The following is an 11,789-nucleotide window of genomic DNA, read 5'->3' on the forward strand; positions in this document are numbered from 1 at the left end:
GAGGAGAGCATCATGCTGGCGATTTCGCGTGAGCAAATTCACCGCTCGTCTCGGGACACATGTGTCAATCTTCTGACCTGAGTGAGCACAGGCGTGCTGTATAGAACGTAGAAGCGCGCGTACGCTTCACAGAACGGCGCTTCATCCTTGGCCAGATCATATATTGCTATAGACGCATCAGGCTCAATCAAACGTTAGTGCAGGCGCGCGCGTCATTTATCGTTCGAAAATTTGGTTGCCGTTTTTCGTGGGTCCTAGCGGACGGTGCGAGCGTACTTCAGTTGCACAATCAAAGTGCCGCGTAGCGCCTCCTATAGCCAGCACTGGTTTGCATTCTCTCTAGTTGCCCTTTAGGGTTGCTTTCCGCATTTTCTTTCTTTTCCCCCTCGGCTCGCCTCCCTCGAAAACTCCTGGCGATTTGACGGGCGTCTCAGTGCCAGGAGAAACCACTCGCAACCGTGTCAGCGGCTCGGAGACGCTCATTACGGCTCAATGCGAGGGCTCGGCCGTCGTCAGGCGGGCGTGGCGCCCGATGCCGAGATCGATACGCGGCCAGCCTTTCACGCCTCGATCGCGGACGCCTGCGCAGGTGGCAGCGGGGATTCCATTGCCGCGTCTGGAAAGCAGAGAACGGAGATGGCTGTGTAAACACCGCCTCATTGTGCCTAATGGAATGATGGACGGCGTGAAAATATCGGTCCCACTTCTTTATGGAAATTCCGGCATGCGCGGCTGACGGTGATACGGTTCAACCTTTTTGCGCAGCTGTATATAGGTTTCTGAACCTCGTCAGAACGTTCTTTTTACCGGTTTCGATCCCGTATTAAGCGACAACTCAGCTGCTGGCGACTGCTTACTTTCTCTTCCTTTATACCTCCCATATGTTTCGTTATTCCTTTCGTCTTCCTTCGAACCACAACACGAAGATAAAAGGGCGACTATTCTGAGCAATATTTATTTCTTGAAGTAAAAACACGGGAAAAGCTCAGGTCTATTTCTCCTCCCATAATTTGCCATACCCACCGCTACCAATAATATATTATCCCTTTGTTATAACTAACTAACTAACTAACTAACTAACTAACTAACTAACTAACTAACTAACTAACTAACTAACTAACTAACTAACTAACTAACTTTGTTAGTTAAACCGGGGTCCTTGAAGGACCCTGGTTAGACGCATACATCGTACAGCGCTATAGTATACACGAGAAATGCGTAGAATTGAGGCTTTCCGCGAAGCATCTCTTTTCTGAGAACTGTTCTGAAAACGCCCGGCCCTGAAGGATGCTGCTGCTACAAAGGATGCTCGGAAAACGCAACGAAAACATCCAAAACGTGCGCATGCTGCCCGTGCGGTGTACTACGCAGTACATACGGTCTGTTTCCGATCGTTTTGTACAGGCAGTCGCGAGGATCAAGAAGCAGGCAACGAGGCCGTGTAATGCGCTCTAAACTTGACGAAAATGGCCTATGTGAACAGCTAGACATATATTAGTCCCACTTTTATTGTCTCTTATACAAAATACTTGCCAGCTTTCAGATTTAATCTGTTTTTTTTTCTGGGGGGGGGGGGGGTGAACGATATTTCACCATGAACCCCTCGCAATGCTCCAAAGGCAAAGCGACCCAACCTATTAATTGCAGTGTCCATCATTCTTGTTTTAATTTGCAATACTGCCACTCTCAGTTGAAAGCATAGCAAGTGGGAAATGCAAACAGATTAATAAAGGATAAGTGGTTTATAATTAATTAATTAATTTATTTATTTATTTATTTACAATACTTCCAGGGCTACAGACATTGAAAAGTTGCACGAATTCACTTAAGTGTTCATTTTAAGGTATACATGTTGAACTTGTGAAACTGCAGCGGTCGTGAAGCTATTATGCCTGCTCAGCGGAAATCCTAAGGCTAGCACCAATTCTGACATCTGCGCCTCCACATTGTGGCGCGAAATATAATGGCGTTCCTGTTGACAGTTTCACAAGAACCACCCTTTAAGAGATTGGAACAATAACAACTGCAACGCCAGCGCATATTTTAGCACACTTTCCGGACGGTTATCTCGGAATTCATGCCATTCTCAGGTTTCTGCAGGAGGTTATGACTTCACTACATCTCGGTTTCAATTTCGTCGTTTATACAAGTGAATAATTTTTTTTTAATGTTTATTAGTGCACCTTTAATTAGCTACACGGCAATTTCAATTGGTCGCTCAGTATATCCGCCTATTCATGCAATTCACCTTAACAGAACGGATAGCGTTATCTGTCACGATCAATATTGATTAAATCTTTTCTAAATAAACAACGAAACGAAACACACAGGCGGTAGCACTCACCGCCATAAATGGAAATGTTGTGTTATAACATACATAAATATGCGCGCGAGCAACCGAGCGCGGATCCAGGGGGGAGGGATGCCCGGATGTCCTGTACACCCCCCTCCCACCCTCCACCCCCTATTAAAATTTGTGTGCGCATCGCCAGCGTATGGCACATGACAAACTCGGTTAAGTACTTCTTCCCAGCTGTCATTGTTCTTTTGCTCTGGAGAGTCAAGATAGGTTTAATGATTATTGAAGAGAACCCGTCAGCACGTAAAAAACTCATCATCAACGCTATCAATCACCGTCCCAAAGTCAGATCCCCCCCCCCCCCCCCAAAATAAAAGAACTTGGATCCGCGCCTGCGTGCGACCGTTCGTTGACAATGCCCCCAACCACTGCGTTGGCACGACATTGGCTGCTGTTCTACAGATAGCGTGCAGAAATGCCCAGGAGAGTGACAGCGGTGTGCTTCGTTCGAGCGACCGGCAGCAAGCCAGACTTTGAGGAGCGCGCCGTGTTCCTCATACTACGTCAGCGGCGTGCTCCCGGAAGATGGCGCCAGCGTATGGCATTGCTGCGCCGCGACTAGCTGCCTGATTGGCTTCGCAAAGGAGAATTTCAGTTCATGACAGCCACATTTCATTTAAACGTTGCTCATTCGGCGACTTGCTTTTAAAGCGATGCTTTGTTTGCCTCTTCTCCCGACTTTCCGGGCGCTGTTGCTGCGATGGTCTTGCCGCGTATGCCGCTGGGTTTCTTGCAACACCACAAGATGGCGTTCGCCTCAGCGTATCCCGGCCGACGCCGCCGCGGCCACGTTTCCTAGTTTTTGCGTATGTCATGCGTTGTGCTTGCTTTCCTATGCGACAAAAATACAGGTGCTGGGCTGTGGAGGTCGCGTTCCGGTTTTGCGATAGCGCAAACATTACAATCGTTCACAGCCTGAAGAAAGGGCTTGTAGCTGTCTAGCTGTACAGAGAGGGCTGTAGCACGTAAACAGGCGCCAGCAAAATGGCTCCAAAGCGCGCACTCAGCGTCGAGGACACCCAGGCCCGAAAGAAGCGGCGCGCAGAACAGGAACGCCTTCGTTTACGCAGCGAAACGAGGTGCAGACCGCTGCTTACACGATGCGATGCGCCATGTGAGGCAATGATAATGATCAACTCTCTCAGACATTATGAACAATGACGGACTACAACGCCTAAAAGCAAACACGTCTCCTTGTGTGTTCTATGAACTGCACAGAGTAACAGCAGTGGTGTGCGCAAGGTAACGTGTAACATCAACTCACCACCCTCGTATTGGACTAGACGCTGAAGAAATGACACATTCGCCGTCAACATCACCGCTAATTATCGTCAATCAAAGCAAACAGCACACAAAGCTTCGCTTGCATAGACTCCCGCAGTGCGTGGGATCCGCCGATTTTTTTTCGATGCACACGTTAAAATGCCAGAGCAATGCAGTGAAACAGAACACTGGCGCCTGTAGCCAAAACAACACAAATAACAAAACTGCGTCCATCAATCAAGCAAGTTTCTGTTTCTTCTTTTCAGTGAAAACAAGCAAATTATTTCCTTTGCAAGAACAGTTTTACAGCGAAGCTGTTAAAGGCTCGTTCCCCCATGATCGTGTCCGTGTGTAGATACGAAATCCCGAAGATAGTGCAATGCCGTGCCAACCCGCGGCGGAGGTGAAGCAGGCGTTAAGCACTCCCCTTACGTGGGCCGGTCCCGAAGATAGTGCAATGCCGGGCCGACCCGCTGCGGAGGTGCAGTTCGCCATTAAGGGGCCCACATACACAGCTTCGCTGGTCGTTCTTCTTCACAGCGTGGAAGGGCACTGAGTTTTCTTTGTCGCGGGCGCGGCTCTGTCTTGCTCCCGTGCTTCTTCATCATCATCATCATCATCATCATCATCATCATCAGCCTGGTTACGCCCACTGCAGGGCAAAGGCCTCTCCCTGGCATCATACCCTGGCAGATTAAGAAGTTTGCAGGGACGGCCTGGCCACAATTAGTACATGACCGGGGTTGTTGGAGAAGTATGGGAGAGGCTTCATCACAGAGTCTTAATTTCAATCCGCAGTCAATGTTGAGCAATAAGTTTAGTTTACTTAGAAGCTTAACTTATCCTGCAAAAAACGAATAAAAACCGGGCAGTTCCGCCCGAAGGGCAAAGTAATGAGAGCGATAGTAAAGTTTATCTTTACGCTGAAGTTACTCAGACGGTTTTCTAAAGGTTCGCGGAGGCGACATGTTGGTGTGACATAGCACGCGCCCTGGCAGCTAGCAGGCGTCTCTCAACGCTGACGTGATGAGGAGCACCGGCGTAGCAACTCCATATCGTACACGAGACGTAACCGACTGAAAACCCGTCAGCGTTTGTAGCTTGAAGTGCCCTGTCCGCTCTGCTCGGACCGCTGTATGCACCGCTGTGTGGTATAGGCGCAGAACTGCTCAGCGGGAACGCCATTTTTCGCGCAGCGCGCACGCCAAGAATTGGGTGCAGAAGGTTGTACTGCGGCTCCGCTGCAGAGACGCGCCTCGAGTGTCGATATATGTAGTTGCTGAAGCCAATAAAGCAAGGCTGGAAGATGTATACGGGCGTTTCGTGTGAGAATAGCTCAACAACTAACAAGGACTTGTGTGGTTTCAAGAACGCAATTTTATAGCAGCAGCTTAGCACATTTGTGCGGACATATTTATCTATTATTTTCTTTCACTACGTTCACTGATGTTTTTTTCCGTTAAAAGGCATGTGATGCTGACGAAATGCTATTTCAAATCGTTTGCCTGTCAAAGAGAGGTACGTTTTGGAAATAAACACTTCTCAAGATTCTACGAGCGACGAGGGAGCTTACGGATGTTTCCACTAACTGCATGCATATGTTAAGCGTGAGCATCCCGTCTGTCTGCACTCTTCTTCCCCATTTCTGATGGCTGGAATAAGGTTTTATTTTTATTTTTATAAACACACACTAGTAAAAAAGAAAGAAAACATTAAGGCAGCATCACGGATATCCGCGTATTAGTAAAGTTGTGATATTCGATAACCTTTGTTTGTTTGCGCGTGCTTTAAATATTTATATATATATATATATATATATATATATATATATATATATATATATATATATATATATATATATATATATATATATATATATATATATATATATATATATATATATATATATATTCTGCTACGCTCAGCGACCAAGTGTGGTGAGACCGACGGGAAACCGCCAGCGTTTGCCGGCACCCAATGGAAAGTCTAGACAGATTAATTTGGCTTGGTGTTCACTGTCCGTGCCGCCCAGACCAGTGCATGCACCACGGCGTGCTACGCTCACAGCTACTAAGGAATGCTAAAATGCTTGCGCACGATGCTTGCGAAAGCGGCGGAATAAAGCTATATGTCGGAATATGCCACGAGCGCCGCCAAGGCTTCGGCAGAGACTATTGAACGGAGCGTGTGTGCATATACTGTGCGTACACTTGGCTTCGTCGTTCTTTTTTTTTCTTTTTTTTTTGCAGCCAATCGCACTGCGCGTCTCTGAAAGCATTCTAAACTTCCACGCGCGGACTGCGCATGCGCCGTCGATACCATGACAGCACGACGGCGCCGACGGCGCGATCGCGCCTCGAGCAGTCCCCCTCAGTTGGTATTTCGAATTACCAAAGTGTTTTTGTTGTTGTTAGGCACGTAACACGTATTCAGCGAAAAACCAAGGTAAATCCTATAAGCGTTGACGAGATGTCGAACAAATTGATTAAGAGACTTAGATGGGGTATGTTGCTGGCTTGAACATGGCTATAACGGCACGTTTTGAGGAAAGGACAAAGAAAGAACGCACAGAGGACAGTCGCCGACCTAGAATTGCTTTCTGCGTTTTGTTTTTGATTAGACAAGCTGGCTGACGTTGTTTTGATCAGCCCATAAATCGCCATATATACTCAACATTCTACATTGACATGTTGATTTAGGAAGCCTGCAATCAACTTTGATTTAGGAACTTCTGCTGTGTGCTGTTGCTATACTGCTGCTTTTTTTCTTCTATGCTATTGCGCTGCTAAGCACGAGGTCGCGGGTTCAATCCCGGCCGCGTTTCGATGGGGGCGGAATGCAATAGCCTTTCTGTGTGCCGTGTTTTGCGTGCACGTTGAAGGGACACTCATTATTGATTGATTGACTGACTGATTGATTGATTGATTGAGTTTAACGTCCCAAAGCAACAATGAGCCTACAAGAGAAGCCGTATAGTGGGGGACTCGCGGTTAATTTCGACCACCTGGGTTTCTTTAACGTGCACTAAGTACGCGAGCGTGTAGCAGTGCAATCACGGCGCGCAAGCGGGCATGTCACGTGGCATTTTTTGTTGTTTCGCGAAGCTAAGGCAGACAATTTCGAGACGTGGCGGCAGTTTGCTGGTCGACTGCTCGGATACTTTGACCATTGGCAGCAGATGGCGAAAACAGAGAAAACGTACGAGGCGTTAAGAGAGAAGATTGAAGCAGAACAATTTTTGCTACGTTCCCATGAGAGGCTCGCCATTTTCCTGGCAGAACTTATATGCCGTGGCTTCGACAAGCTAGCCGAAGCGGCTGACCATTATTTGGAAGCGCAAGGCCTGAAAAATCTCGCCCGATGAAGAAAGGAAAAAGTAGCTAGTAAAGCAGTATTGCGGAGCAAAAACTGCGAAATAGAGGTCGGGAAAGGAAAAGCTCAGTGCTTGCTATGTGACAAGCAAAGACACCGTGCTGCAGATTGTTGGACGCGGTCAAAAGGGCCGAAGTCCTCGTCTTGCTAGGAATGCAGGAAACATGGCAATAAAGCTGACGAGTGCCTGAACCTAATGTGCAGCAAGAAGAAGGCGCAAGAGCTATTGCTGGCTGCGACCGGATGTCTGCCGTCCGGAATGAAGAAAAACCGGCTTCTATCACTAAATCAGAAGAGAAAAGAAGGTCATCTACAAAACCGATGGAGAAGGCTTATGTCTTGGTCTTCTGACGCAAGAGACGCCCGCGACAACCGGATATCTCGATGGACATCCTGTGACGGTGCTGTGATATTCCGGAAGCGATAAGCAAACGTAGAATTTGTTTTGATCAAGGGCATACTTTACCGACAGTACAGATAGCTGACGAGGAAGGATGTCGACGAACTGGTTGTTCCCCAATGCCTCCGCCAGTTCGTCTTTAAGATGGCGCACGAATGAGTCTTGGCAGGCCACCAAGGTATCAAACAAACCACCGATAGGATATATCTAGAAGAATTCTATTGGTTAGGCGTGCAGGCTGAGGTGACACGATTTGTGCGCTCTTATGACCTCTGTCAGCGTACTTTTCCGACACAACTGGTCGGAGATGGCGTTCCAACGTGCGGCGATTGATATAATCAGGCCGCCCTCACCGCCATCGGCAAAAAGAAATCGTTTTATCCTAACGATGGTGTACTGCGCAACGCATTATTCTGACGCTGTGTTGCTTTGCCAAGTATTGAAACGAAGAGGACAGCAGAAGCTTTGGTGGAAATGTTCACGCGAGGGGGAGTACAACGGGAAAGCGTGAGCGACCGAGGTCGATCATGCACTACAAGTTTAATGCAAGAAGTGAGCAGGCTACTTACTTACGACATTTTCTAATAACACCATATATGTGACCCTATGAGGAATGGCCTTGTTGAGCGCTTCAATGGCAGCTTAATGCGAATGATACGGCGCATGTGCCAGGAAAATACAAAAACTTGGGACAGATACTTAGCGCTTTTATTATTTGCTTATAGAGAAGTGCCTCAGTCGAGTCTCGGCTTTTCTCCTTTTGACTATACTGTGCGGTCGGCACATTAGAGGACCGATGGCCATACTAAAGGAATTATGGACACGAGAGCCTCTTGATGCAGAAACAAAGATGACATATGGGCATGTTATGGAACTTAGCGAGCGTTTGCAGGAGGCGTGCAGAATTGCTCACGAGGAACTGCAGAAAGCCAAGCTGACACAAAATAACTATTACGATCGCTGAGCGAAGCCACATCGGCCCTGCGCCTAAGACAAGGTGTTGTTACTGCCTACCTTCCGACAACAAGAAACGAATTATAACATACAAAGGTCCGTTCACTGTATTGGAGCAACGTAGTGAAATTGACTATGTTCCAGGAAATTCTGGAAACCCTGGAAATTCATTTCAAATGGATACGTCTTGCAAGCTCACCGGCTACAATCCATAAATTGCAATATGTGCCGTAATCAATTAAGAAGTTAATTAGCGAGTTTGTGCTAATTGGTAAAATATGTGTTTCGATTTTCCGTGCTAGTAATGTCCGCAACTAAGCTCAAGGACAAGAATTATGTTGTCTGCAAAGGCGATATTTAAAAATTCCGTAAATACTTAAGAATGATCACCTTGTGTACAGGGTGCCCCACGTAACTTGAGCCAAACAGTAAAAATATGCAAATGCTACGTAGCTGGACATAACCACGGTAATGTTGCTTGCCGTCTCTTGGAGATACCCCGAAATTTTTTTTTCATTCCGCTAAATTAGATCGTTAGCCTTAATTAATTGACCAACTTCTCAAATATTATAATTAGATAAAAAGTGTCAGTGAGAAAATAGTAGAGCAACACGAAAAACTCCGGATACAGCTTGCTGTTGCTCGATATACGTGCAGTGGCGTAGCTAGGTCGTCTGGCACCCGGGGCCCATAGGTCTTCTGTCACCTCCCCCCCCCCCCCCTTTTGTAGTCGAGGAAGGCGAGAATATCGACAATTTCTGGGTGTCTTCAGACGTATATGACACCCCCCCACTGGCCCCTTGCACCCGGGGCCCACGGCCCCCCGGCCCCCTCTGTTGCTACGCCACTGTATACGTGCTACATGAAAGTTTTTCCGAGCGTGAAAGAAGCCGGCTAATATACGTAAAGTGCCTCGAGCGTCCAGTCGCGCGGCAACCTTGCGTGTATTCTTTGGAACCACGCATACAACATACAGAACAGCATACGTTTCAATAAAGAACAAGCACGAAACAAATATCCAAACCACATAATTGAAGCACGTAGCGAAGCACAATGCGAAGCACGTAGCGCTCCGTTGCGCAAGCTGCCGTAGCAACGGCAGCTTGCGACGTGGCTATTTATGTGCCTGTAGCCTTTCGGATATCAAATAACCGGCCTAGCCAATGATTTCAATGTTGTTGCAGCACCGCTACGGGCGGCGGCATGCTGTGAAAATTACCATTACACCCGCTACTACCATTACTTTAAATTACTAGTACTACCATATTAGTCTAAAGCAGCAAAGCATTCACTCCACCCCCCCCCCCCACCCCCCACCCCCAGAAGTTGTAGTGGTGGTTCTCAGCAGCTTCGCCGGACATCCACTATCGCAGGGCCGGGATGGCGAGTCATTTTATTTTGTTTTTTTTTAATGTGTTTAATGTTAATTGTTAAAATAATTGAAGGGCTTTGCTCTGTACGCGCGCCGTGAAGATGCATTCTGCTCTATCATTGCAGTTATAATGACCTGTGCAACAAATGGAAATATATTCCCGAAATATTAACAAAACGGCGGCCGAAAATTCGGTTGCCGTCATACAACGGTTCTGTGGAGTAGGCGGCTGTGCAGTCGGGCAGGTCGAATGACCCAATGGGTCCGAAAAATCCGGTTCTGAAGATTGTCGGAGACTGTATTCGTACGCTTTAATTTTGAAATCAATGTTTCCCTAGAATGGATGCCAATTAAAAAAAGATATCCAACAGTAGCTCCTCTGGGAGTTGTCTAAATATGCGTAAGCATTGAGCCACTTGCATCTCCACACAGCCCGGTGTAACTATCAATATTATGAAACTTGATCGGACCAGTATAAACGACAGCGCTGCGGACGGCGGCGCAAGGTGAATCGATGACGCAAGCAAACCATGCTGCAGGTGGCGGCGCCAGGTGCGCTGATGACATTGCGATCATTATATGCCGTCATCGCTCTTTGGCGCTTTATCCATCCGCGGCGAACGATTATCAACCGTACTCCAGCGGCGTATGGCGCGGCCGCACGGGCCTTGAAATTAAGCAATGTGCGATGGAGACATGTATCCATCGCACATCGCAGCTTAGTTCGCGACGAAGCGGGAGGCCGTACTACGAAGGCGCATTCGATCGCTGCTGCGGGCCCTATCTTGAAAGCGATCGTCGTACGTGACGGACGGACGCCTCGGGATACAAAAATGGGTGCTTATTGCGAGCTAAATGGATAAATCTAAACGCCGGAAACAGGAACGATTTACTGGAAGTATTCAGAAGTTCCCTCTCGCGAGCAAATGTGGGCCAAATCCAGGAAGCCCCATTCCAACAACGACAACAGTTCTTCCAGCTCATTGCACGCCTGTCACATAGTAGCCACTGCTAGCACGAGGTGTTGAGACCTTAAAGGGACACCAAAGCGAAACAATAAATCAGTTTAGACTAATGAAGCATTGTTTGAGAACCCTGCAGGCAGTCATTAAAAAAAATAGTTTGATTATTATATGAGAAAATGAAGGTCCGAGTATCCGTATTTGAATTTCGCGCCGAAACCCCAGCGCCGGTACGTAAGCGTGACGTCAGGGATTCCAAAGTATGTTTTCGCATGTGGGCCGCGTTGGCTGAATAAAGGCTCCCGAAACTTGCCACGTGTAATATTTGGTTCCTTTAGAACACAATGTAGTCAATCTGTACCGCTATATATAATTAGTACGCCCTAGAAGGTGCCCTCAAAATTCAAGACGTCACAGCCCCCAGGTGCGTCGCCACCCGTATTTAGTTGTGCTTTTTCTGGCTTACCAAACGTCTTACCGTGGTAAGAGTAGTGTTTTTGGTGTTGTAGAACGGTAATTTACTGATGCACAAGAAATCATTTTTGCTCTCGCCATTCAAATATTATTAATAAATATGTTTTACTCTCACTTTAGGGTCCCTTTAAGATAACGTTTTCTTTTGTTTCCTCCACAAAGGCCATGGAACGCCAAACAAAATTAGATAAATTCGTCTAGTTGCTGCTGAGAAACAATGTTTAGCGCATCATAAAGTGGGATATATATGTCCCAGTGTTAGACAAATGGTTAAACGAAATGATTTTTCTAGAATAACATTCACTGGCAGTGAGCAGCAGTAAGCATATGTGTAGCAGTGGCACAGCCAGAAATTGCGTTTTGAAGGGAAGGAGCACGCCCTTGACCGGGGACAGGCCCGGGAGGGTATGCTGGGTAGGCCGCATGCCACAGAAGATTCAGGGGTAGTGGGAAGGCCCTCCCCTGGCTACGCCGCTTGTATGCGTGCTCAAGATTGCTAACAATGCATACAACTGCTGTTGTGAAAAAGCACAGAGGTGTGCGCAGGGCGTGAACAAAGGGAAAAAAAAAGAACGCTGGTGTGCTTACATTAGGTGCACGTTCAAGAACCACAGGTGATCAAAACAGTTCCAC

The 11,789-nt window shown here is 47.2% G+C and overlaps 1 long non-coding RNA gene across 1 annotated transcript in view; it reads left to right on the forward strand.

Annotated features, from left to right (window-relative positions):
- Positions 1 to 11,789, forward strand: part of LOC142579611 (uncharacterized) — an 85,560-nt gene that overhangs the window by 66,542 nt on the left and 7,229 nt on the right. The gene's annotated exons all lie outside the window — the stretch shown is intronic.

Source organism: Dermacentor variabilis, chromosome 4 (assembly GCF_050947875.1).
Source record: "Dermacentor variabilis isolate Ectoservices chromosome 4, ASM5094787v1, whole genome shotgun sequence".
Classification (NCBI taxonomy): Eukaryota; Metazoa; Arthropoda; class Arachnida; order Ixodida; family Ixodidae; genus Dermacentor; species Dermacentor variabilis.